We start from the raw sequence: 24,604 nt of genomic DNA, 5'->3' as shown, positions 1-24,604 counted from the left end.
ATGAGAGCGGCGTTTTATCGAGGGAAAAATGCTGCATTCGAGGAAAGTGGGAAATCAGATAAATCTCACTCAGAGTGTGTTCGTTCAGCCTCAAAGCGGTTAAGGCAAATGTAAATACAATTTATATGTTCACGTGACACAATGTGATTTGGAATGGCTGTGTGAACCACCACAACAAAGAATTTATCGGAATCAGCCATCTTTGTTGTGTACATTTGCCCCAAATGCTTTTAGTACGGAACTGGGACACTCTGAGTGGGATAAATCCAACTTCAAACTCTCCTCGAATGCAGCACAAGACCGCCATATTGATTTGTGATATCATTTTGTAATTGTCAGTAGAAGGAACAGGTTAGCCATGAAGGTTGGGTTTGGGATGATGGTGTTCCCCAAATTTCCTGAAAGTAGTCATTTTGGAGATGTGAGGATTCCGGTTGACAACGACGCCGACATACTAAATCAGTATTATTATTATGATTATGATGATGATGATGATGATGATTATGATTATTATTCTGATTATTCTGATTATTATTATTCTGATTATTATTATTATTATTATTATTATTATTATTATTATTATTATTATTATTATTATTATTATTTAACCTTTATTTAACCAGGATAGTCCCGTTGAGATTAAGAACCTCATTTTCAAGGGAGTCCTGGCCAAGAGGCAGCAAAAGTTGCATCACTAATCTGAGTGAATATTAAATATGTATACCTCAATAAAGTTTCAAAACACTATAATTTACGTCATCCTGATAAGTCTGTATGTCCAACTATTTTCAGCCCTGAAAAAGGTAATCAAAACAACAGCTGGTGGTGGCCACAGATTGTTGAACAGCTCTACTATTCAGAGTTGAGCCCTTTTGCTCTGTTTTACAGCAGCTAACAAACCCAGGGCAGTGTTGAGTAATCCTTGACTGCAGATGCCTTTTGCTCCCTCTCTCAGGCATAGTTAAAACAGCCACTCTTACTCAATCCATCTGTCTCACTGTTTTAGCGGACCCCTGGGCAGTCGATTGTTTCACGAAAAAGAAACGCTGGCAGAGGAGTTGGCCCTTAAAATAATTACTCTGTATAACTTATTGCAGGTCGCCGGTGAGGAACACCACCTGCTTTGTCATCTCTCTTTCATCAAGTTAGCTTTTATCATCTAACCAGTGTTGCTTCACACTCACTGGCCATCCACTCATTTTCTATACCTTTTATTATTCTGTTCAAGGCTGCAAGTAGGTGGAAGCCAGGTGGCCAAATTTTAGGCCGAAAACAACCTAAACTGTTTGCCAGTTGATCACGGAATACTAGTGTATACTAATTCCAGGGAACTAATTTTTTTTTTTTTTTTGGGGGGGGGGGGGGTAGTTCCAGAGTCGAGGAGCTGTAACTGAATGGCTTAATCACCTTTAGGTTTTTATTTTTATTTTATTTTATTTGTATTTTTTTTTTTTACTTTCTGTTTATTGAGTTTTCACATAGAAAAAGATGTCAATGTCCAACAGGATTTACAACAAAGAAGATATAACCTAACATTTAAACAACCAAAACAATCCCCATCCCAAATCACCCACCCTGTCCACCTACCCCAAGCAAACCAGCATTGTGAAAGTGAAAAGTCATAAACTACAGATTTCAGACAACACAAATGCACATCTGTACATTAATAAAGAGAACATATGTGTGAATAAACAATCAAAATAAATAAATAAATAAACTAGAGCTGCGAGCAGCTATAAAGGGCCCTCGCAGCCCGGGCCACGTTGGGGTACTTGCACGTTGGGGTACTGGCACATTGGAAGCAGAATTTCTTTGAAAATGTCATGATAAACCATTACATGTGGATTTTTATTTTATTTTGTTTTTGCCAGGTGTGAAGAGTGTGTCAAGCTCAATGGGTTTTGGTGATTGTTAAGATCTGCAAAAATCAGCGTTTTGTTTTTTTTTGTTTGTTTTTTTTTTTTTTTTTAGGCAATGAGTTGCCCTGATTGGTATTTTTTGCAAAAGTACATATACACATCATCGCTCGTACTCATTGCACAATGCTGCTTTTATTGTCCATAGAGGCGATAAAAATTTTTTTTTTTAAAAATGAAACTAAATAAAAACGTACATATGTTTGGATCGGTCTGATGCCAGGGAACATATTGAGTGGTGGAAAGTAAAATAATATTCATAAATGACTTAGTTATCACACTTACAATGAGTTTACAATTTTTGTAAAAATACCGTAAGTGAGGCAGTTTTTTTTATGACTCAAGGACTAGGTGGCGCTGTATTTAGAACTAAATTTTGTCATAGAGATAACTTCAGGCCTTGACTATAAATATACATTTCAAGTATGGGATTTTTTTGGAGCATGTACCTAAGGAGTTATTAAGCATATCCTTCATTCACGATATTGCTTTTATTGTCCATAGAGACTATCAAAAATAAATAAAAATAAATAACAAAAATGTGTATGTTTGGTTAGGTCTGATGCCAGTGAACATTTTGAGTGGTGGAAAGTAAAAGAATATTCATAAATGACTTAGTTATCACACTTAGAATGAGTTTACATTTTTTGTAAAAATACCGTAAGTGGGGTATTTTTTTTCATGTCTCAAGGGCTAGGTGGCGCTGCATATATAACGGAATGTTGTCATAGAGATAGCTTCAGGCCTTGACTATAAACATACATGACAAGGGATTTTTTGGAGCATGTATGGGGGAGTTCTTAAGCATTGTCAGGTTCGTGTAGTGGAGATTGTGGACCCAAGTGCAGGGAGGCAAACGAGGCGTGGCAGGGGTGCTCTTAAATAAGTTTTAATTTAACTCAAAACAAAGTGCAACATAAGACACAAAGTACAAAACAAAGCAGGGAATAAAATTACTAATGGTGAACACAAAAGGTGTCACGCCGCCACCGGCGTGACGGCCCATGCTTTTATTTTGGGTCCATGTTTCCCGTTTTATTTTGAAAATTCTAACTCTCCTCTCACCCCAGGTCACTTGCCCTTCCTGCCGCTCCCTAATTGCCGGTCCCCGCCCATGATTACCACCACCTGCCACCAATCAAGACACGCATTCTCCCCTCCGTGCCGAAGTGTCACAGTTCAGTGCATGGAAGCGTCCCACAGTCCTCATGACCTTGTTCACGTTGCCTTGTCTTTTTGCCTTGTTTTTGTGCCTTTTCCTCTTACCACAGGCATTCCCCACAGCCCGGTCCCGGGTGGCCTTCATGGTTTCTCACCTGACTGGACGGGCCAAAGCATGGGCAACCGCGGAATGGGCCAGGGGTTCCTCGGTCTGTCAAAGCGTACAGGACTTTCAAGTTGCCTTGCGCCAAGTCTTCGATCCCGAGAACAACGGCCGAGAGAAGGCACGAGCTTTGAGCCGGCTTCAACAAGGCAAAGAACCCGTCAGCGATTACGCAATCTGCTTTCGCACCTTGGCAACGAACAGTGGCTGGAACGCCATAGCGCTACATGATCACTTCCTGAAAGGACTCTCACCCGCCATTCAAGAACTCCTGATCCCCGTAGAACTTCCCACGGACTTGGACGCTTTGATTTCCCTCGCGAGCCGCACCGATCATCGTCGCCAGGAACTGACTAAGATCGGCGGACTCCGAAGGAGGGAGGAACCCACCTCCTGGTCCCGGCCACTGGTGACAGGAAGGCCACAGCCCATCTTCCTTCCCCGACCGGAATCAGGGGAGGTGGGTCACGCCAGAGAGGAACCCATGCAACTTGGAAGGGCTCGGCTAACGCCCGAGGAGGAGCGACAGCGTCGCCGCCGAGAAGGCCGTTGCTTCTATTGTGGTGATCTTGGCCACCTGGTGGGAACCTGCACCGCGAAGGGCGGCTCACCGGTGAGTTCCCCGTCACCCCGACCTGCCAAGAACCACAGGCTCACGCAAATTCAGATAACACACCGCAATCTCACTACAGATCTGTCAGCCCTCATCGACTCCGGCTCCGACGAGAGCCTCATGGACTGGGAGCTCGTAAAGCAAATACGAGCCACCACCGAACCCCTTCCCTTGACCATCCAGGCTAGAGCGCTGAACGGCAAGGAGCTCTTCAGGATCACCCACATCACCGAACCCCTGGGAGTCCGAATCGGACAGCACTTCGAGACTCTCCATTTCCACGTTTTCCATACTTCATCCCCCACTTTGGTTCTGGGTCACCCTTGGCTGCGTCTACATAACCCCAGAATCGACTGGAACTCGGGAATCATACTGGAGTGGGGAAAAGAATGCAGCATTCACGGATTGGAACAACCCGCACCCCGGAACACCACAGCCCAGGTTCACCAGGTGTCTCTCGACCCACCTGCTCAAGAGGAATACCCGAACCTGCACACCGTTCCCTCCTGCTACCACCACCTGCGAGAGGTATTCAGTAAGACCAAGGCCATGACTCTTCCTCCACACCGGCCGTATGACTGCTCGATTGATTTGATCCCCGGCTCAACCATCCCCCAAGGGGAGACTGTACTCGGTCTCAGGACCCGAACGCCAGGCCATGAACACCTACATTGACGACTCCTTGAAAGCCGGCCTCATCCGACCGTCTTCCTCGCCTGCTGGAGCAGGCTTCTTCTTCGTGAGTAAAAAGGATGGATCCCTACGTCCATGCATTGATTACAGTCCCTTGAATGACATCACGGTTAAGAACCGGTACCCATTGCCCTTGATGTCCTCTGTGTTCGATCAGCTGCAATAGGCTAAGATCTTCACAAAGCTCGATCTCCGGAACGCCTATCACCTCATCCGGATCCGCGAGGGAGATGAATGGAAGACTGGCTTCAACACTCCCCGGGGACATTACGAGTACCTGGTCATGCCTTTCGGCCTCACAAACGCTCCAGCAGTCTTCCAGGCCATGATAAATGAAGTACTCAAGGATTCCATTGACCATTTTGTGTACGTGTACCTAGATGATATCCTGATCTACTCTCCTGGACAAGAAAGCCATCAGGACCACATGAGCCTAGTCTTGCAACGCCTGCTGGATCATCAGCTTTACGTGAAAGCGGAAAAGAGCCTGTTCCACGTCAACACCATCTCCTTCTTGGGATTTGTCGTTTCACCCGGAAGGGTGGAGATGGATGCAGACAAGGTCAGTGCCGTGCGAGATTGGCCCACTCACGGAAAAAAGTTCAGCAGTTCCTCGGATTCGCCAACTTTTACCGTCGATTCATCAGAAACTTCAGCACCATTGCCGCTCCCCTGCACGCCTTGACCTCCCCACAGGTTCGATTCATGTGGAACCCGGATGCCGAAAGAGCATTTAAGGACTTAAAAGTTCGCTTCACCAATGCCCCAATCCTCAAAGTCCCTGACCCCAAACGCCAGTTCGTGGTGGAGGTGGACGCCTCGAGTATTGGGATTGGGGCAGTACTGTCCCACCGATGTCAAGAGGACGGCAAGACACATCCCTGCGCCTTCCTATCACGGAAGCTATCTAAAGCGGAACGCAACTACTCGGTCGGATATCGGGAGTTGCTAGCAGTAAAGGTGGCTCTCGAAGAGTGGAGACACTGGTTGGAAGGAGCCGAACTCCCCTTCGTGATCTGGACCGACCATCGAAACCTGGAGTACTTACGCCAGGCCAAGAGACTCAACCCTCGACAGGCCAGATGGTCTTTGTTTTTTAACCGCTTCGTATTTTCTCTGACTTACAGACCAGGCAGTAAAAACGTCAAGGCTGACGCTTTATCCAGAGTCCACGAGTCCGAGCCATTGGAGACTGAGCCCGAGACAATTCTGCCCCGTGACTGCATAGTCGGGGCAATGAGATGGCAAATCGAAGACGATGTCAAAGAGGCGCTGCGAAACGTTACTCCTCCCACGACATGCCCCCCACGTCGGCTCTTTGTGCCTGAGGAGCTGAGGTCCCAGGTAATACACTGGGCCCACACATCACGACTATTTTGTCATCCTGGAGTCCGCAGGACCATGTATGCTGTCGCCCGGAGATTCTGGTGGCCGGCAATGGAAACCACGATAAAAGATTACGTAGCTGCCTGTCCGACTTGTGCCCGCAACAAGACGTCAAATCAGTCCCGGATGGGTCTTCTCCAGCAATTACCAATCCCATCCAGACCATGGGCGGAAATATCATTGGACTTCGTAACCGGACTGCCCCCATCTCATGGTAAAACCACGATCCTCACCGTTGTTGACAGATTCTCTAAAATGGTTCGCTTCATCCCACTATCCAAGCTCCCATCCGCCAAAACCACCGCAGATATCATGATTCACCACATTTTCCGGTTCTATGGATTTCCACTGCACATCGTCTCCGACCGTGGACCACAGTTCGTCTCCCGATTCTGGACACAATTTTGTAAAGCCCTAGGTGCCAAAGCCAACCTGACTTCTGGGTACCATCCTGAGGCCAATGGGCAGGCAGAACGACTAAACCAGCAGCTCGAAACCGGTCTCCGATGCCTCGTCTCCCAGAACCCGACAACCTGGAGCAAGTATTTGGTATGGGTCGAGCTCGCACACAACTCTTTGCCCACATCTGCCACAGGTTTCACCCCGTTTAAATGCGTCCACGGCTACGATCCCCCAGCCTTCGCCGAGCTGGAAGAGGAGGCTACGGTTCCCTCGGTCCAGGCCATGATCCGTCGGTGCCACAAAGTCTGGTCGGCGGCCCGGACGGCGCTTCAACGCCAGGGAGACCGGGTAAAGCGGGCCGCCGACCGGAAAAGGAGACCAGCACCCGAATACCGCCCAGGCCAACGGGTGTGGTTTCTACCAAACATCTTAGACTCAAGGTACCATGTCCAAAGCTGGCCCCGCGATTTGTGGGGCCTTTCCCAGTAACCAAGTCCATAGGTCCTGCCGCCGTTCGACTCCGCCTGCCAAGATCCCTCAGAGTTCATCCCACGTTCCATGTCAGTCAAGTCAAACCTGTCCATGAAAGCCCACTGGTGCCCTCCGAAAACGTACAAATGTTTGGATCGGTCTGATGCCAGGGAACATATTGAGTGGTGGAAAGTAAAATAATATTCATAAATGACTTAGTTATCACACTTACAATGAGTTTACAATTTTTGTAAAAATACCGTAAGTGAGGCAGTTTTTTTTATGACTCAAGGACTAGGTGGCGCTGTATTTAGAACTAAATTTTGTCATAGAGATAACTTCAGGCCTTGACTATAAATATACATTTCAAGTATGGGATTTTTTTGGAGCATGTACCTAAGGAGTTATTAAGCATATCCTTCATTCGCGATATTGCTTTTAATGTCCATAGAGACTATAAAAAATAAATAAAAATAAATAAAAATGTGTATGTTTGGTTAGGTCTGATGCCAGTGAACATTTTGAGTGGTGGAAAGTAAAAGAATATTCATAAATGACTTAGTTATCACACTTAGAATGAGTTTACATTTTTTGTAAAAGTACCGTAAGTGGGGTATTTTTTTTCATGTCTCAAGGGCTAGGTGGTGCTGCATATATAACGGAATGTTGTCATAGAGATAGCTTCAGGCCTTGACTATAAACACATGACAAGGGAATTTTTGGAGCATGTATGGGGGAGTTATTAAGCATTGTCAGGTTCGTGTAGTGGAGATTGTGGACCCAAGTGCAGGGAGGCAAACGAGGCGTGGCAGGGGTGCTCTTAAATAAGTTTTAATTTAACTCAAAACAAAGTGCAACATAAGACACAAAGTACAAAACAAAGCAGGGAATAAAATTACTAATGGTGAACACAAAAGGTGTCACGCCGCCACCGGCGTGACGGCCCATGCTTTTATTTTGGGTCCATGTTTCCCGTTTTATTTTGAAAATTCTAACTCTCCTCTCACCCCAGGTCACTTGCCCTTCCTGCCGCTCCCTAATTGCCGGTCCCCGCCCATGATTACCACCACCTGCCACCAATCAAGACACACAATAAAAGCCATCTGCATTCTCCCCTCCGTGCCGAAGTGTCACAGTTCAGTGCATGGAAGCGTCCCACAGTCCTCATGACCTTGTTCACGTTGCCTTGTCTTTTTGCCTTGTTTTTGTGCCTTTTCCTCCCCAGTGGAGCGCCTTTAGTTACCCCTTGTGCCTTGAGCCCTTTTTCCTCCCTAGCGGAGCGCCTTTTGTTGTCCCCAGTACCTTTTGCCTGTTTTTTTCCTCCCTTGTGGAGCGCCTTTTGTTCTCCACTTTTTTGACTCCCCGTTCTCCTCTCAGTTTGAGAGGAGACAGCTGTTGGCCGGAAATAAACCTGTTGCCTTGGTGGCCTACCTCAATCCTGCGTCTGAGTCCTACCTCTCCTTGTCTTGTCAAAAGGCAGGACTCTGAGGCACGGAAAACAGGGCAGGACTGAGGACAAAAAAACGGCAGCATGACAGGAAAAAATACATCGACAGCAACAACAGTAACAACAATGAACCAACAAGAACTGAACGGAAAACAGGTGACTAAATACACAGACTAATTGACAATAACTAGACACATCTGGGCAAGACACAAGTGGCAAGGGAAGCTGATTGGTGGATACACTGGGAAGGGAAGACACGCAGGTGGACAAGGTTAACAATAAAGAGACTAGGGGAAACAAACCAGAAAGCAGAAACAAACATGACAAACTCAAAAACCCAACAAAAGTATCAAAACCAAACCCCAAACCATAACAAGCATATCCTTTTTCATTGCGAAACCCAAATTTGATGCTCCGCCCTCATCATATAGTATTCCGAAAAGTCAAGATTTTTCCCACTGTCGTTGGCTCAGGTCTTGACATGGTCCAGGTCAAGTCTGAAGTCAGTCAGATGAAACGTGTAGGAGAAGTGGGCAAAAGTATGCTCGCTGTAAATGTGCTAAAATCGTAAAAAATGGGACATTCAAAAATTCGTAGCTCGCTTCCTGTTCATTTTAGCACATGGGTCCAAGAGACTTTTTTTGTAGGTCTTGGTAGGTTTTGTAGGCTCCCTCATACACCTAAAAATTTCCAAAGATCTTGCTTAAACGTACAAGCGGGGCTGCTTAGTTAAAAATTTCTAGGGGGCGCTATTTAGTCATTTTTGTAAAAATAGCACAATACGTGATAAAATATTACTCATTTTACCAGGCCAGATGTCTGTGCCAAGTTTCATGAGTTTCTGTGCATGTTTAGGCCCTCAAAATCGGCATTGTTTTCTTGGCCTACAGTGCTTCGCCACGCCCACAGCATTTCGCGAAAACTCACAAACTTCGTGTTGTGACATCATGAAGGCTGAAACCCTCTTCTGAGCAAATATGAGGTAGGTCCAGTTAACGTGTTTGGAGAAAAACGTTGAAGAAAATTCGTAAGAAAAAAATTGCCACTAGGTGGCGCTATAAGTAAGATGAAATATAAGTTTGTAGATGTCTTAAGGGCTGGACTCTCATCAAATGTGTGAAATTTTGAGAAGATAGGATCATCGTGGTCAAGTTAAAGCAACTTTTATTGTCACGAAAAATCTTCAGACTTTGCGGCACTGTATAGGCCACCCCCTTTGGCGAAAAGTTACAATATTCGGTGTGGGGCATGATCAACATCTTAAGGTTTTTCTGACCAATTTTCAACTGGATCCCTTCAACCAGCTCGGCACAGTAGCTAAAAACGTAAAGTATGACATTTATTGTCACCACTCGGTGGCGTTAAATGTGTAACTGAATTTTATTATATAGATGTTTTCAGGCCGTGACTATTAAGTTGCATGAGAAGTTTGAGATTTTTTGGAGCTTGTACATGGGAGTTATTAGGGGTGTGAATTGCCTAGTGCCTGACGATTCGATGCGTATCACAATTCATAGGTCACGATTCGATTCGATACTGATTAATCCCAATACAAATTTGTAAATCGATTGTTGCGATTTTTTTATTCAAATTTAGAAAATACTATTCAGTAAACTTGTGCATGTACACTGTAAGATTTCTATGAAAAGGTAGTATTTATTTATCTGAAACTTCAGTCTTATAACTGTGAGCCACAGTATTTAACAAACAGGTTGTAATCTGTTTCCTGTTTGAACAGCATTGAAATAAAAATATTAAGGCTTAATGCTCCATTAATATAACATTCTTCCATGCTTAAGGTGTGAATCCTAACCCTAAGTAAGACGTTTTGTTGAATATTTTTCCATCAAAAATGGATGTTTAAAAATCGATTCGGCTGCCGATTGAATCGATTCGAGAATTGCGGGCTGTAGTATCGCGATATATTGCCGAATCGATTTTTTTTTAACACCCCTAGGAGTTATTAAGCATTTTGTCTTTCTGGACAAATGAAATTTTAAAGGCAATTTTTGATGCCTCGCCCCTGTCATATAGTATTTCGAATAGTCAAGATATTTTGCCCAGTTGTTGTCTCAGGACTTGAGATAACACATGCCAAGTTTGAAGTCAATTGAATGAAAAATGTTTGCAAAGGAAAGTTTTTTTAGGAAATGGCTTCCAATGACTTTTTTGTGCGTCTCGGGGTGCTACACGTGCCTGCCAATTTTCGTAGCTCTAGGTCAAACGGGCCGGGATTGGTTTTTATTTTTCTACGCTAGGGGGCGCTATAGAGTTGCATTGTTATGACAACTACATAATATCCAATTTTTCGCCGGGCCCGAAGAGATTGCAAAGTTTGGCGAGTTTAGGTCCTCAAAAATGCGATCGAAGAAGAAGAAGAAGCGGAAGAATAATAATAATTCTTACAAAAACAAGAGGGACCTCACCGCGGTCGCTGCTCGGGCCCTAATAATAATAATAATAATAATAATATAAATCATCATCATCCGTTCGAAAAACAATAGGGACCTCGCAGCGGTAGCTGCTCGGGCCCTGATAATGGTTTTGTTTTTTTTTGTTTTTTTTTTTAAGGTGAACTGAAAGGCCTTACTGAGGCAAAATCTGAAAATTTGCAGTGTTAACAAAGGACAAAAAGGGAGTCCATACCTTATCAAATGACGATGTTTTTTTGGATAAAATTAGTCTCATCTTTTCCAATTTCAGAAAATAAAGAACTTTCCTGACCCAATCAGTGTAAGTAGGTGGAGCTGGAGACTTCCACCTCAACAGAATCAATCACCTTTAGTTTTTAACTTGGACTCTGGAACATCCAGTAATGTTTGATTCACAGATCTTTATTTATTTATTTATTTATTTATTTATTTATTTATTTATCCGTAAATAAGTGGGCATTTTCTGACCAACTAAGTGAAAATGCATCATTCCCAGTGATTGAGAGTCACTGCAATCTTACACAATTTTGTCAAGGTGTGGCATATGGTCCAAATGAGCAGTTTATGGCCGTCTGCTGCCTGTGGACATGCGATCAAATAAATCTCCTGAATCCAATTCCCACTGGCGTCTGTCTACTGCTGTTTCCAGGGAAAATAGGAAGTCAATGTAAGTGGGAAACACCAGAGAGGTTGTCATGATGTGATTGAGCTGCAGGAAAGAGACCCCCTTCCACAGCATCATCATGGTGTGAATAAGTCAACTTTTCAAGGTAGAAAGGTATTATTGCTGGAGGACATTTACAGTTTTTTTAATACTTCTTTTGCCAGCTCGCTACCATTACAAAGGTTGTTTTTTTTTATATCGTCAGAATAAATGCAACGGGTCAGCCAACACGCTGGGCCTAAAACAGCAGGAGGCCTCGGTGGAATCAAGTCGGGTCAGGCGTCACAAAAGCAAAGGTAAGAACTTGCAAAAGAAACAAAAGTAAAATGACAGGAGCTGACCTCAAAATACTTCATCGTATGCATTCACCTGTACAATTTCATAAAATCAAATCCAAGAGTTGCATCACTAATCTGAGTGAATATTATTATTATAGATTGGCTTTGATACAGAAAAATACAATGCAGCAGTAAGAACGAATAAAGATGACTTTATTAAGCAGCTCATACTTCTCAGCCACAGTGTCTCCTCATGTGAGTGGAATCCAGAAAAAATACTTTAATTAATTAATTAATTAATGGATGTTGAAAAGGTTGTCTTTATTTCATTGAAAATAATATAAAAAATTGTAGTTTGAGTTTGGTCCGCATTGCAGTAAGTCGGATTCGTTTCCAGTGAGGGTTGGACTCCGGCAAGGTTGCCCTTTGTCATCGATTCTGTTCATAATTTTTATGGACAGAATTTCTAGGCGCAGCCGAGGCGTTGAGGGGGTCCGGTTTGGTGGCCTCAGCATTGCATCTCTGATTTTTGCAGATGATGTGGTGCTGTTGGATTCATCAAGCCGGGATCTCCAACTCTCACTGGAGCGGTTCGCAGCCGAGTATGAAGTGGTTGGGATGAAGATCAGCACCTCCAAATCCGAGACCATGGTCCTCAGTTGGAAAAGGATGGCATGTCCTCTCCTGGTCGTGGATGAGATCCTGCCCCAGGTGGAGGAGTTCAAGTATCTTGGGGTCTTGTTCATGAGCGAGGGTAGGATGGAGCGGGAGATCGACAGGCGGATCAGTGCAGCGTGATGCGGACTCTGTATCGGTCCGTCGTGGTGAAGAAGGAGCTGAGCCAAAAGGTGAAGCTCTCGATTTACCTGTCGATCTACGTTCCAACCCTCACCTATGGTCACGAGCTGTGGGTCATGACAGAAAGAACAAGATCCCGGATACAAGCGGCCGAAATGAGTTTGAGATGAGATGGGTGAGAAGCTCGGTCATTCGGGAGGGACTCAGATTAGAGCCGCTGCTCCTCCACGTTGAGAAGAGCCAGTTGAGGTGGCTCGGGCATCTGGTTCGGATGCCTCCTGGACGCCTCCCTGGAGAGGTGTTCCGGGCATGTCCCACCGGCGGGAGGCCCCGGGAACGACCCAGGACACGCTGGAGAGACTATTTCTCTCGGCTGGCCTGGGAACGCCTTGTGATCCCGCCGCAGGAGCTGGTTGAAGTGGCTGGGGAGAGGGAAGTCTGGGCTTCCCTGCTAAAGCTTCTGCCCCGACGACCCAATCTCGGATAAGCGGTAGAAGATGGATGGATAGATATTCTTAAATGTCAGTTAAAATACACTTCCAATTAATTGATAAATACAGGTGTCATTTTGCTGCTAAGCAGGATTGTCGATATCTGCTCAGTGTATCTATTAAAATAACTTAGTTACTTTTAAAATAATCAGTAAAGCAAATAAGTTGCTTTTCAAGTTAACTGTGGCGACATTATTTATCCATCTATTTTCTATCGCACTTTTGTCATTAGGGGAACGGATTAACGGCCTTACCATTCAGTTAAATAGGGAATGATGATTTCAGTGTTTTGCATTACAAACATGATAAAAAGAAAATGAATCTCCGATCTCAAGGAACTGCTGTATTGATGTTGAGCTAAGTTGAATTTAAGTACACGCCACACACTGTAGATCCAGCTGACTGCAATAGCTCCGCTGCATGAAAGTAAACCGCAAAGCTGCTGTAATCAGGATTCAAACAAGTGGTGACATTTGTCTCGCCATACCAGGTCCACTGAGAGGCTATTAAGCATCCTACCTAGCTTACCTGTGCTGGTTTCTATAGGAACAGAAATGAGGGCGGAGGGTGTTTTTGCTCTCACCTTTGAGCCTGGGTAAACAAGCAGGCTTCTCCCTCAGCGGCCAGCTCTCGCCCATTCACTTTTGTCACCGCGGGCTGGAGCCAGCCGAAGATAAGCCACGTTCGGTTGTTGATATTTGACTTTCAGATCGACAGAGAGCAGCTTGTTAGGCGGATATCTGTGCCCGGTGGTGACTGAGAACAGAGTTAGTATGTTCTTGAACACAGCCTCTCCCCGGAGATCATGCAGCATCCCAATTAACATCAACCTGCAGGGGGTTCGCAGGCGGCACACACGGTAGGAGGACCATCGACCTGGCTGGGCAGACTCTTTGGAGATCATTAGAAACGCTGTTCAAGTTTGACTCGGCTTCTCATTAAGATTCTGGGAGGGATTTCTGGGCATTCATTCTGCATTAACAGCTGTTTTCGATGAAGCGCCACTCTGGAAAAACTGAGTTTTCAAAAACGCTGTGGGGGAAAGCAATGAAATGGGCATTATCCTGATCTGCCTATGCAACAATTTATATCCATGCAGTTGATTCATGTAGCTTTCTCTGTAGAATCTTCATCTTCTTCTCTTCTCACATGCTCATTTATGTGAGACAGTGTTTATTGGCTCAGCAGCAGATGGGGTAATCGTTTATATACATTTTGAGATGTCCATAATCATGAATATACATGTTTCAGATCATATACACTGTATTCCCTTTACATATCGCTGGCGTCATAAGCCACAATTTGGTGAATTTTCCAAAAATAAAATTGGTTACCCCACTGTCCACACGTGGGTGTTATTTATTTATTCATATATATATAGGCGGCACGGTAGTCGAGTGGTTAGCACGTCCGCTTCTGAGGTCTCCGGTTCGAGTCCAGGCTCGGACCTTCCTGGGTGGAGTTTGCATGTTCTCCCCGTGCCCGCGTGGGTCTTCTCCGGGTACTCCGGTCTCCTCCCACATTCCAAAGACATGCATGGCAGGTTGATTGGGCGCTCTGAATTGTCCCTAGGTGTGCGTGTGAGTGTGGATGGTTGTTCGTCTCTGTGTGCCCTGCGATTGGTTGGCAACCAGTCCAGGGTGTCCCCCGCCTACTGCCCAGAGCCAGCTGAGATAGGCGCCAGCAGCCCCCGCGACCCTTGTGAGGAATAAGCGGTCAAGAAAATGTGTATATATATATATATATATATATATATATATATATATATATATATATATATATATATATATATATATATATATATATATATATATATATATATACACAAATTATTGACCAATACAAAGTGTTGAAAACGGCTTGCTCTATTTGATGATGCAATGTTAATGGATGACAAACATGCAATTTTTGTGCAGGCACAAGGTTTTGGCCCGACGCCAGTGATATGTACAATCATACATAAATGATAGTATTTATGTAAATTAGATTTCTTTGCTCTTTTTTTTTTTGTAAAATCTGCATAAAAAACAAACAAACAAACAAACATTTTTCACAGTCATTATGGGTTGTTTGTAAAATTTGGAGGAATTTTATAATCTGCAAAAACTGAGCTGAAAACAAGTTTTTAAAAAAGGATTATATATATATATATATATATATATATATATATATATATATATATATATATATATATATATATATATATATGTATATTAAGGGTGTCACGATTTCGATTTTTTATCGAAATCGATCGAAATTACGTCACGATTTCGAGCATCGAAATAGAAGAGAGGACACACGATTCGATGCCCCCCCGCGCCCGCCGCCACCGCCGCCACCGCCACCTCCCAGGAAAGCAAATGAGACGCAGCCATTCAGCTACTAGCTAACGGCACTTGTTAGCTGACTTCTCCTGCAGTCATGATGGCAAGCGCGGACAGACACAGCAATGGTGCTTCAAGCCGCTCCCGCTTCTCTCGTCACCAGTTTGGAAACATTTTGCGTTCCCGGTGAGTTATGTCGACAACGTTCACGTTGTCGATAAAAAGACCACAGTTGCAAGATATGCTATGTGCGCGTACTGTACTCGGCCACGGTGTTACGCCCGGCTCGTCAAGGGGAAGGGAAGTAACACAATAACAGAAAATATAGAGTAGATAAACACGGGTCGACTTTAACATCTGAGTAGTTTTAATTGAAATTTCAGGCAGGGGTTTGACAAGGGAGTGAAAGTGGAAGGTGAACAAATAATAACCGCATTTGACAGAACTGACAGAACGGAGGAGAAACAACAATAACCAATAGGGGTATAATACACGGATACACAATAGCGTCGCGCTGGCACAGTCGTCCAATCGGAGTGTCGCGCTGGCACAGTCGTCCAATCGGAGTGTCGCGCTGGCACAGTCCTCCAATCAGAGTGTCGCGCTGGCGCATTCAAACTGAAGTACCATTATACGGGCACCAGCCGACACAAACACACACATACATACTAGGGGAGCGGAGCCGGCGGCGGGCCCGAGCCGCCAGCCGTAACAACGGGAAACACGACAAACATGACGGGACATTTACGCAGGCATCACAAAGATTTAGATTTATCAAATTCAACTAGAAGTGGGAAAACAACGGTCCAACCAACTATTTCATCCTCATTTACAGTGAAACTTCCACACACTTCAGCTCGCGCGAAACGCCAGATCCATAGGTCTATTTATAGCAGCAGACCTGCAGCCTTGGAAAACGCTGGATTCAAACATTTAATTAGTGTACTTGAACCACGCTACAGTATGCCCAGCAACTGTAAATGTTGGGATATAGTTTGTTCAGGCTGTATTTGTTCCATGACTTTGGATACAATATATTTTTTGTTGTTGTTGCACATTGCACATTATTTTAAGAGGAACGCACAGCACACTGTTGTAACCAAAAACAGTCAATACATGGCAGGCACCCACTGTGACTTTTTGTTTTTGTTTTTTTATTTTTTATTTTACACTTCAGTAAGAACAAGACGGTTAACTTTATATTGTAAATAAATTCTTTGAATTTGATCATTCCTGCCTAATGTCAATTATCATATATTACATAAATTTACACAAAAATAATATGGAAATTGCATCACCTATATGTAACCGATCTTTTGAAATAAGATTTACTGTACAATGAATAGAACCAATGATCATAGACTAGCCTTAGCCTACAGAAGCATATGCCTCTGTGTTATAAAGTGGGGGAGCGGAAAAAAAAAAAAAAAAAAAAAATCGAAAAAAAAATCGAATCGTGACCCCAAAATCGAAATTTAAATCGAATCGTGGAGTTGGCGAATCGTGACACCCCTAATGTATATATATATATATATATATAAAAATTAAAATGGGTGCAGGCGGGTTCATATATATATATATATATATATATATGGCTGGATGCATGGATGGATATATCCATCCATCATCCATCCCCTTTCTTGACCACTTATTCCTCACAATGGTCGCGGGGGGAGCTGGAGCCTATCTCAGCTGGCTCCGGGCAGTAGGCGGGGGACACCCTGGACTGGTTGCCAGCCAATCGCAGGGCACACAGAGACGAACAACCATTCACACTCACACGCACACCGAGGGATAATTCGGAGCGCCCAATTAACCTGCCATGCATGTCTTTGGAATGTGGGAGGAGACAAACTGTCTGCCTGCCTACGTCGCAAATATCACTACACATTTTCACTTTATGCACTTTTAAATGGGATGATATGGACATAAAAATGAGCTATGAAATATTTAACTTGAAGATGAAAAATGGTCCTCTCAAAAGAGTCACAGTACGACACCCCGCCCCAAAACGCTCACAGGCCATATTGACTTGTAAATACAATAGTTTAGTGTCACTCGATTACTTGCGGTGAGGTGGTGGGACAAAACAAAACAAACAAACATTTTCCTTTTATTCATTTTCAAAAGCATTTGAGACATCACATCCATGATAAGTTATCAATAAAGCACTTTTCACAGGCCACATCAAATGGTAAATAATCTTGACACAAAATTATGAAATCAAATTTCCCACTGTGGTAATATGACCTAATTTATGCAAGAAAATACCCCAAGGAGCAACAATAAAATAAGCAAACTTTGGCTGATGCCTCAGCAAATGAATTGTATGCTGAGTGTCATCTTCAAAGTTGAGGCTGATTTAATCTCTTGAGAGGTCAAACTTCCAAAACATTTAAAGGGTTAAAATCTCGGACGATGACCTTGCCTGCTATTGGAATTGACTTTCCACTGACATTTGAACAGTTCCTGGAAATTTTAGGTTCATATCTTTTTCCTAAAGTTATGGGTGCTATGGACATTTTAAAGATGCAAGTACCAAAACTTTAAAGCCCTTTTTCTCAAAACTAGAGTTTTCAACTTTCCAACATTAAAACTGCTTTAACTTTGTCAAATTTTTAGCTACATCCATGTATTATATATCATTTAAAAGGGAATTAAGTGCAGAATTCAAACATATCAATATCTCAATTTTGATTTTGATATTTTTTTATTTTTTTTTGCACATGTGGACCCTTTTGCCAGAGCCGGTTACAAATGCTTTCTTACATACTAAATACTTTCACACACAAGTGAAAAACTAACAAACACTATTGAAACATTCTCCCACACACAAATGAAATTCTCACACATACTTCTGAAATGCTCTTGTTGTGTGCTGAGAGGTAGGAGGATCCCAGAATGCAGACGCAAATAAGATTTTATCCATTTATTCGCATTGAGACGCAGTACAACCGAGAGTCAGGCAATAATCCGTCAAAACACACACAATTCTCAGACCCTTAAATAGACAGAGTATCACCCCCATTGGTTGTGGCCAGACATGTGTGTTTACCAGTACTGACATGGAATTCCCTGATTGGGTGTTAACCCAGTAATTACAGATAGTTCCGGACATCAATAAACATCATATAGCATAAAAGATTCCTGACATCACAAAGTCCAAACATCATATAGCCAAACTAGTTGAAACTGGATGGAGTTACATCAATACCAAAACAGACACATAACAGGTCATGAACTCTTCAGTACCTAAAGAGACAAATAACAGGTCATGAACTCAGGTCATGAATTATTTCCCAGATGGCCCCTCATAGTTCATACTGTTAGGTGTATTCACGCGTGTGTGCGTGTGTGTGTGGGGGGGGATGCGTGCGTGTGTGTGAGGTGCAGGGAGCACATCCACAGGGTGACGTCCCAAGAAAAAGATGGAGGCAAAGCCAAAAGTCAGTGGCGAGCTGACACGACTCGGCTGAGTCGAAGAAAAACGGATCCCAAAAAGGCAGGCTCAGAGAAGGAAAACAATCACGGTTTATTCCTTTGATCAACCGAAGAAGCAAATCTTGCTCGCAGGCAAGATAACGCGGATCACAATAATCACTTGCACACAGCAAGGAACCCGAAGGAAACAGAAAACACTTGCAAAAGGCAAGGAACACGAATGTAACATAAAACACTTGCAACGGCAAGGAACACGAATGTAACAAAAAACACTTGCAAAAGGCAAGGACAGAATAACAAACACAAAACACTTGCACCCGGCAAGGACTACTCGAAATGGAATGCGGAAACAATCAAAACTAGAGCTGCGAGCAGCTATAAAGGGCCCTCGCAACCCGGGCCACGTTGGGGTATATGCAAGTCGGGGGACTTGCACGTTGGGGTACTGTTAAATAGACAAGGACCATGGAAAATAGAAATGCATTTGCCGTGCCTTGTGTGTAAAAAGGTGCAGTAAAAGGCCAAAAATGATGCACAATTCCCAAAATAAATTCAAAAGTGTGGACTTTCTGATGTGTGTGCAAAGTTTCATGAAAAGTCGCTCGTTTGATATTCAAAACCAGCATCTGTTTATTTGAAAACATTGCATGGCACAGAGATGGTGTGTGATCAAATAAAAAGCTTTTTGATGACTCTTAATGTGGTGTCGCTGTGCAACACATATGTATTCATGACATAGTGAAGTATTGTGACAGTTTTGTAGGGTCCAGCAAACAGTAAATGTGTGACAGTTATTCAAGAAAAAATGTAGCTTTGAAGCAGGCTAACCAATGACATCATCTAAAGGGGAAAAAAGCACATGAGCAAGCATAGGTATAAGTAGAGGAGAAAAAGAGATGAAAGAAGTGCGAGAGATGGAACAGGAGAGGAATGCAGCTGTTTATGTATAGCTGTTGTAACAGGACAGATTAAATAACACTTTAACCTGGGGTTAACAGCGCCCTAGGACAGATAAACTCTTTAGTGTAAAAGTTTTCTGGGACAGATGAATCCCTTGGGGTCAAAGAGTTTGGGTTAGCACATAGTCTGTCTTAGGATAATGTAACCTCCATGGATGAATTAGTCCTAGGACGCTTTGACCTGCGGGCTAAAACTTCAGGGGGGTTAACCTGTCCTGTTATATTGTGATCATCGTCTTCGTGCATGTCCTCAGTGGCTTCTTCTGTCTGTGTGGCAGCATTTGATACATCTGTAGAACAAAAAAGAATGAAGAATCATGTTAGATCTGTGAAGTTTGGTTGTCTTAGGTGTAGTTTACAGAACAGTCGTGTGCATATTTTTAGCATGGTAGTGTCTTAATACAAATGCATATTATGTAATGCACTGTATATGGATATTACAGACGTAATATTTGACGGTGATCTTATATTCATAGTTTTTGCCCGTTAATAAATAATATAGCTAGTAAGTAATAAGACACGCAAAAATGGTATAGTTGAATCCTCTGGGTCAAAAAGCAATGTTTTAGGATTGTGTGATGAAATGATGAATAAAAGTAAGGATACGACAGGTACATAAATGGTTATATATACACACGGACATATATATTTATACAGTATAACAGTGCCGCATGTATTGGTTTTAAGGAAAGAGTTGAAAAGCAGTGTTCAGAAAAAAGCATAAGACGCACAAAGTACCATTTCACTACATGTAATAAGTTGTCAAGTAGACATGTGAATTAAGTGGTTAAGATAGTGGCTACTGTGCAAGTAAGCTTCAATTGTCTCTAAAAGGTTAGCATATGTGTTCTACATGATATCAATGGCTAGACGTGCTCGTGGAGAAACATTACAAACAGAAAAACACACTAAAGGTGCCTTTAACAAACCTGTTAATAAATGAGAACTTAATACATATATATATGGCATACTGTATATGATTGAGAAAGTTGTCCTGTTTAATTTATGTATTGTATACTTACGGAAAAAAGTTGGCAATCTTTGCGTATGGAGATGATTAGAGGGTCTTTATCAAAAGAGAATTTGCTTGTTGATTTGTTCATGTTCTGTAGAAAAGCAAAGGAGTAGTAATAAATACAGTATCATACTTCATAAACATACAAGAAATTTGTAGCTGTATTAACCATTGTTGGTATTTGAAGTGATAATTTAGGAATAGAAGTGTAGTGATTGCAGAATTTATAGAGTGCTTACCTTGTATGACTTTGTAGATGGAAATGTCTTTTGTTGAAAGAGCTCTTTGTTGTCTACTATATATGCAAGGACAAGCATAAGTAGGTGTGGTTATGAAGTACTTGACCATTGAAATAAAGCAGTGGTATCAAATGTATGGACCGTGGTTTGGCTCAGGCCTGCAAAGGGGTTTAATGTGGCACAAGAGATAATCTTGTAAGGTACAAAAAATAATAATAATATAATAGGTATGCCTCTGAGTTTTCACAAATCTAGGTCAAGTCAAGTCATCTTTAGTTATTTTGCGCTTGAATCATCCAATCGGAAATGCTCCATAAAAAATGTATAGAGGGTGCGATTTATTGCAAATTGCACAAGAAATCTCTAAAAATTCATGTTAATGACAAGTCTGATGTGTGTGCAAAGTTTCACGAGTTTTCACACATGTATAGATAAAAAAAAACAAAGCAGCACTTTACTTGGCAACCAATGCATCGCTATAGCAGCAGCGTGCGACAAAATAAAAAACTTTCAATAAATTTGCATCTTAAACATCTTAAGATGAAACACACCAAGTTTGAACACGGTCGGATGAATTTTGTAGGAGGAGTTAAAATATGACCCCTAAAAAAGGCCACAAAAAAAGTCTACAAATCCCATCATAAATCAAAATGGCGGACTTCCTGTTTGGTTTAGCACATGGTTCCAAGAGACTTTTTTGTACATCGTGGGCTCTTATGTATGCCTCTAAATTATCATAGCGCTAGGTGAAACGTACAACCGGGAATGCTTCGTTAAAGAGGAGTTTTTTAGCTCAAAATGTGATGCCCGGCCCCTACGGGACTTCCTGTTGGGTTTAGCACATGGCACCAAGAGACTTTTTTGTACATCGTGGGCTGTTACATTTGTCTCCAAATTTTCGTAGCTCTAGCTGCTTCGTACAACTGGGAATGCTTCATTAAGAAGTAATTTTTTCCTTTGCAAACTGTGCATGCCACGGCAACAGCGTGCGACAAAATAAAAAGCTTTCAATAACTTTTCATCTTCAACATCTTAAGATGAATCACACCAAGTTTGGAGATGATCGGATAAACTCTGTAGGAGGAGTTCGTTAAAATAAGACCCCTATGAAATGGCCCAAAAAATGGCAACACGTTCCAAAGTAAATCAAAATGGCGGACTTCCTGTTCGGTTTAGCATATGGTTCAAAAAGAGTTTTTTGTACCTTGAGGGCTGTTACATATGTCTTCAAATATTGGTAACTCTAGGTGAAATGTACAGCCGGGAATGCTTCATTAAGTTAGAATTTTGAAACACAAAATTTGATGCCTCGCCTCTGGCGGACTTCCTGTTAGGTTTAGCATATGGCACCAACAGGCTTTTTTGTAGATCATAGTCTGTTACATATGTGTACCAATTTTCGTAGCCCTAGATTAAACGTACCACCGGCAATGCTTCGTTAAGTAAGAATTTTGAAACTGTAAATTTGATGCCCCGCCACCGTCATATAGTATGTCAAAAACTTTAGCTTTTTTACCATGATGTTGTCCCAGGTGTTGAGATGGTACAGCCCAAGTTTGAAGTCAATCGGGTTAACCGTGTAGGAGAAGCGGGCAAAAGTATGACCCCTGTAAATGTGCAAAAATGGGCCAAAATTGGACATTCAAATACTCATACCTCACTTCCTGTCTATTTTAGGGTACACATATCAAAGAGGTTTTTGTTCATCTGGATGTGCTACAGGTGCCACACAATTTTCGTAGCCATAGGACAATCGTAGCGGGACAGGGATCCGTTAAACCTATGTAGGTGGCGCTACAGAGCCATTTTTCTGTTATCATGTATGGCGACTTTAAAATATCAAATTTTTCGCCAGACCCGATCTGCGTGTAAAGTTTGGTGAGTTTTCGTTCATGTTTAGTGCCTCAAAAATGTGGTTGTTTGCGGAAAAGAATAATAACAAAGAAGAAGAAGAAGAATAATAATAAGAATTCCTTCAGGAACAATAGGGACCTCGCAGCGGTCGCTGCTCGGGCCCTAAAAACGGAGTAAACAACAGAAAGCGACGCGGATATACACACGTGAATACAGAGTAAATCGATGACGAAAACAGATTCTATGACTTTAGCAAAACTTGGAAACGCGGAGAACACTTGGACACACTAGTGAGCAAATAATAATCCGACGAAGTGCTGTGCTCCTCGGAGTCCTTTTAAAGCCTTGATTGTCAATGCGCTGCAGGTGCGGAGCTGGGGAACGCCCCCCTTGTTGCAGGCACTGGAACACACACACACAAGCACAACAGGCTGAGAACCGAACCATGACAGTACCCCCCCCCCCCCCCCCCCCCGCTTAACGGACGCCCCTTGGCGTACCACCTGGCTTATCTGGATGAGCAGCATGGAAAGTGTCGAGCAAAGACGGGTCAAGGATCCAGGAGCGGGGGACCCATTGCCGCTCCTCTGGTCCGTAACCTTCCCAGTCGACCAGGTACTGGAAGCCCCGGCCCCTGCGCCTAGAGTCCAAGATTTCTTTGACCGTGTAGACAGGATCCCCATCGACCACTCGGGGAGGAGGCGGAGCGGGTGCAGGCGGGTTCAGCGGGCTGGGAGTCTCTGGCTTGAGGAGGGAAACGTGGAATACTGGATGCACCTTGAGTGAAGGCGGAAGACGGAGTTTCACAGTTACTGGGTTGATGACGGTGAGTATTTTGAATGGTCCAATGTAGCGCGGACCCAACTTCTTCGAGCAACCAGCCAGACGCATGTCCCGGGATGAGAGCCAGACCTTGTCTCCTGGCTGGTAAGTGGGCTCCGGACGCCGCCGACGGTCCGCAATCTCCTTATTGCGGGCCGCTGAGCGGGATAGTGCCGCTCGGGTCTCCCGCCATACCTTGTGGGCCCGCCGGAGGTGATGTTGGATGGTGGGCAGTTCGACGGGACCTTCTTGTGAAGGGAACAGAGGTGGCTGGTAGCCGTACGCCGCCTTGAAGGGTGAGAGACCTGTCGCAGAGGACGGCAGAGTGTTCGTGGCGTACTCGATCCAGGAGAGGTGCGAAGACCAGGATTCCGGGTTGTGCAGGCAAACACATCGTAGAGCAGCTTCAAGGTCCTGGTTGGCCCTCTCCGTCTGGCCGTTGGTTTGGGGATGATATCCAGACGACAAACTGACTGTGGCGCCCAACAGCTTACAGAATTTCCTCCAGACCTGGGAGACGAATTGAGGACCCCGGTCGGACACCAAGTCCACCGGAATGCCGTGAAGACGGAAGACATGACGGACGAGGAGTTGAGCAGTCTCCCAGGATGATGGCAGTTTGGAGAGGGCAACAAAGTGAGTCAGCTTCGAAAACCGGTCAACCACTGTCATAATGACCGTGTTTCCCCTTGACCGGGGGAGGCCGGTGATGAAGTCTAATGAGATGTGTGACCAAGGCCGCGCCGGGATGGGTAGCGGCCTTAACAGTCCCATCGGCGGCTGGTGGGATGATTTCCCGCACGCACAAGCGGTACATGCCTTGACGAATTCCGTGACGTCCTTTTTCATGTCGGCCCACCAAAACCGCTGGCCGATCAGGGCAAGAGTCCGGTTGATCCCTGGGTGACATGCCACTTGTGAGGTGTGCCCCCACCGTAGGACCTCAGCCCGCACCGGGTCAGGAACAAACAGTTTCTCTGCCGGGCACTCCTCCGGCACAGCGAGCCCTTCCTGGGCTTCAGTGACTCGCTTCTC

Source organism: Festucalex cinctus, chromosome 1 (assembly GCF_051991245.1).
Source record: "Festucalex cinctus isolate MCC-2025b chromosome 1, RoL_Fcin_1.0, whole genome shotgun sequence".
NCBI lineage: Eukaryota > Metazoa > Chordata > Actinopteri > Syngnathiformes > Syngnathidae > Festucalex > Festucalex cinctus.
This window is presented reverse-complemented; position numbering follows the sequence as displayed.